We start from the raw sequence: 4,517 nt of genomic DNA on the forward strand, positions 1-4,517 counted from the left end.
ATTTTTTTATTGTTTTAGTTAAAGAGAACCCCCAGACTGAATACATTCCAGGCCTCACAGATCAGTATTTGCCCTTGATTCCATCTATTCCCTACTAATTAAACCAATCCTCTTCTTTGTCTGTGATTAGTTTAGAGGTGGACAGTCTCTGCCCATTGGCTGTGAACCAGGAAGCAGGTAGCCCTCATTGCTGGCAGTTATCTTGATGGACGCCAACCCAAGAGGCAGGCAGAACTGAGAGGACTTTGGAGCCTGAGGGAACAGTGCTTGAAACCTGATCTATCTTTGGACGCACAATATAGAAGTTCTCTAGTGTTTATAATATCAGAATTTTCACAAGCAAAGCTCATTCTTATATTTAGTTGAATAGTTGAAATTATAAAGCTAGGTTAAAATGCAAACAAATGTAGAAAAATAGTGCTCATTTTTCTAAAAGACTTTCCGTTGGTATAGAAACCATTCTAATCATTACATCTCTGATAGTTTATAACATTGAAGCTATAAGTAAGTATCAATCTGGATGTTTTAAGGTACTACTTTATTAAATGTTGCTAATTTATTTTAAAACTGCTAATTTATTCAATGTGAAAATATAGAAGACTAGGAATAAGAAAAAATGAATTCATGTATACCTCTATAAATTTTATTTTGATGTACTTCCTTCTGATCATTTTTCTATGTATATGTTTTATTTGAAAAAATATTTATCGTACTTTATATACAATTTTATCTTCTCCTTTTTTTTCTGTTATTCCCTGTAGTTTAGCACAGAAGGGCCTCCATGTTCACAAATTCAGGGGGCTTTTTCACATTGTAGTCTATATGAACGATGTCCACTGGAGTTGTGCAGTCAGTAGCCTCTGTGACTGTATGAGGCAGCCATTTACATCTGGGCATCTGAGTCTTCATGTTTACCTAGAGCATCTTATGGTACCATCCTAACTACAGATTTGGGAATAAAAGGCAGGGCAAACCTTTCCTGGCTGCCTTTCAGTACCACCATATAAATTTAATATTCAGCCTTTGTGCCTTTTTCTCAGGCTGGCTTTGTCTGTAGCTATGTCCCACAGCTCTCCTCTTACAAGGTTACATCTATGCTTTTTCTTCACCTTGGAATAATCTGCTGACTCCAGTGGATGAAAAAAAGTGTTAAGTAAATTAACCTCATGGCTGTTTTAATGATCGCATTTCATGGTTATATCATTTTGGATGGTTCCAATTTGACTTCCTTCTCTCAGTTTGTTTGGATTGATTTTTCTATCTGCTCATTTTGAGAAATCTATACTGTTATTATCCTTGCCTTATCTTGAGAAATAGTTAATCTTCATGATTCTATTTTCTTTTTGTCAAAAAATGAAATATTACTCATAACTCTATAAAAGTACCTAAATAATGGTGAAAAGCCAAATTACGTAACCAATTGTAATGGTAAAATATCCTATTTCTTTAATAGTGAAAATACTAACTTACTGGTAACTGCAGACATATTTTTACACTTAATTGATAATTTTTAGTTCTCTGATAGCTCCTGCCAATTCCTCTTACACAGATATTTTGCCAATATAGGATGTGGGTAGATGAGGGATTACTCAGAAAAACGGAACCTCATTCTTGGCTGATAGGATGATGAACTGTGTGATAAAATGCATAACATTTTCCTCCACCCTTGGTTCACAAAACTTTTAGTTTTCTAACTTTTATTTTATGCAAACAGGGTTGGCTGCTCAAACCAAGCTTTTGAGAGAGTACAGCAAACAAAGCAATTTCTTAAAGGTTAAGCCCTTCCTCTATAAAAGGAAAGAAAGGGTGAGAATTAAAAGGGAGAGAGGTAGAAAGGGAAGGCTAGGTTGTTAGAAAAAGAGGCAAGAGAGGCAAGAGAGGGGTGAAGGAGGAGGAACAGGAGTGAGAGAAGCAAAATAATCTGGTCAATTATTTTGCCTAAAAGTTTGAGAAATATCTGCTTGAATTGATGTAGGAAATTAAGCAGTTTGATCTTTGTTCTAATATTTGTCTTGCAATAAGATCATCTTATTTATCAAATGTTATGTAGAGAAAGAGGAGATACTGGTTTTTTTGAGACTCTGGAGAACCTAGACACCTGTCTAAATTATATGAAAGTTCTGTAAAGTTATTAGCATATATATGTATATATCCACACACACACACATATATATATTTTTGAGACGAAGTTTTGCTCTTGTTGCCCAGGCTGGAGTGCAGTGGCACAATCTCAGCTCACTGCAACCTCTGCCTCCCAGGTTCAAGTGATTCTCCTGCCTCAGCCTCCCAAGTAGCTGGGATTACAGGCATGTGCTACCACGCCCAGCTAATTTTTGTATTTTTAGTAGAGATGGGGTTTCATCGTGTTAATCAGGCTGATCTCGAACTCCTGACCTCAGGTAATCCACCGGCCTCGGCTTCCCAAACAAATATTTTTATAAAACACATTCTATAGTATAAATACTCTGTGGAGGGTGCCACCAAAGGTGATATTAAACCTTTCTTTTCTTTAAGACAGAGTCTCACTCTGATGCCCAGGCTGGAGCACAGTGGCACAATCTCGGCTCACTGCAGCCTTGACCTTCCCTGGGCTCAGGTGATCCTCTCACTTCAGCCTCCTGAGTAGCTGGGACGACAGGCGCACGCCACCATGCATGCCACCATAGACTGGCTAGTTTTTCATGCCTGGCTAATTCGTTGTTGTTATTGTTGTTGTATTTTTTTGTAGAGAGGAAGTTCCACCATTTGCCCAGGCTAGTCTTGAACACCTGGGCTCAAGCAATCTGTCCACCATGGCCTCCCAAAATGTTAGGATTATAGGCACGAACCACTGTACTTGGCCTTAAAAAAAAAAAAAAAAAAGGCAGAGAGTCACTGTGTCTCCCAGGTTGATCTCTAATTGCTGGGTTCAAGCAATTCTCCCACCTCAGCCTCCGGAGTAGCTGGGACTACAGGTTCACACCACCATGCCAAGCCAATGCTATTTTCAAACAGCTCAATGGGAGCAGAAAATACATTATGTGTGCTCAAGTTATCTGCACCATGGCCCTCTGTGTTACTAGTGTGTTTGAAATTTTGTGCATCAGTAAGAATTTCAGTGACTCACTAGGCTTTATGAACCAATATATGTAGGAGTGGGTTACCCAGCAACCACTCCATGGCTTTAAGATGAGAAGGTAGGGGAAGTGAGGAAGTCACACTTACCTGTCTGCTGCCTGCCTTCCTTCTCCCACAGCCATGCTCTTGGCTGGGGAGAAAGGGTGGATGTAGAGCCTCCAAGAGCTGCAGTACTATTAAAAATCCATTGGGTTTCTTTCATAAACACATAGATGCTTTTCTAAATCCAGCAGAAATCTGACTCCCTGACCTGATCGTTAGACGTGTGGTCAGAATCCCAGCACATGAACTGGCGCTGCTTCTGGGAATTATGAGTCAGCCTTTCATGTTCTTCCTGGTGTTGAAGCAAGTCTCTGCAGAGGAGAAAGAGCAATCTGTCAGGTGAGCTCATCACTGCTATCGTCACTGTCTAAGCTCTGACTTCCCAAGAGACCATGCAATGTATGTGAAAGAGCCCTTTTCGAATTCCAGAAACATCACTGTCTTGTTATGTGACCTTGAACATGGTTACTTAAGTTCTCAGAGCCTCAGTTTTCTTGGTGAAAATGGAAGAGTTGTCACCGAAACTTAAACAGTTAATGTATGGGAAGTGTCATGCAGATCTAGAAAAGTGAAAATATTATTTTATAATACTGTGGACACAGTATAAAGCACATTAGATATTATTTATGCCCTTTACATTTTCAAAAGTTTTTGAGATATCTACAGTATAAGGAGAGGAGAAAGGAAAGACCTATCAAACAGTAGATGACTATTTGTTAGGTCACTATTCACTCAGCACTTACTGGTCAATATTCTGTGCAAGGTCTGTGGGTTACTGTGGTGATACGAGAATCTGTAAGATATATGGTGTGTCTTTAAAGAGTTTATAAATCTAGGAGGAAAGATTGAACATAGACACAAGCAATTCAGAAGAGAACATGTGCTCTGTGTAAATAAAATGAGCAAAAAAAGTAACTGCTATCGCACTTCAAAGCAGACTAATTCTGAGGAAGACTCACTGTAGAAGAAACGCAATCCAAGCCAGTTTCAACATGTGTTGAGTATCCATTATGAGGACTGCTCAGGTATTTGTATATTCAATAAGGACTCTCAGACAAAAGAAACTGCCTGAGTCAAGACAGGAAGGTAGAAATACATATGTAAGGTGCAGCAGGGAACAACAATAAGCTCACCTGGAAGCAGTGCCCTAATAAAGAAAGATAAACTTGAAATCATTTTGAAGAAGTGCATAACATCATGGATGCCCTTACATATAAATACAACATTTGGTCTTTTGTCCTGCAGATAGTGCAAGTAATGCAACCTATGGAAGCCCTTAAGAAGAAAAAATCTTTTTTTATTTTTATTTTTATTTTTTTTGAGATGGAGTCTCGCTCTGTTGCCAGGCTGGAGTGCAG

General features: G+C 38.8%; 1 protein-coding gene across 1 annotated transcript in view; it reads right to left on the reverse strand.

The window, feature by feature from the left end:
- The window catches only part of PTP4A1 (protein tyrosine phosphatase type IVA, member 1), a 52,244-nt gene extending 48,976 nt beyond the window's left edge, over window positions 1-3,268 (reverse strand). The window contains exon 1 of the mRNA XM_011993064.1: window positions 3,205-3,268. The gene's annotated coding sequence lies outside the window, so the exon portion shown is untranslated. The remainder of the gene's footprint in view (window positions 1-3,204) is intronic.
- Between the last annotated feature and the right edge of the window lie 1,249 nt (window positions 3,269-4,517).

This window comes from Mandrillus leucophaeus, unplaced genomic scaffold, assembly GCF_000951045.1.
Source record: "Mandrillus leucophaeus isolate KB7577 unplaced genomic scaffold, Mleu.le_1.0 Scaffold424, whole genome shotgun sequence".
Lineage (NCBI taxonomy): Eukaryota > Metazoa > Chordata > Mammalia > Primates > Cercopithecidae > Mandrillus > Mandrillus leucophaeus.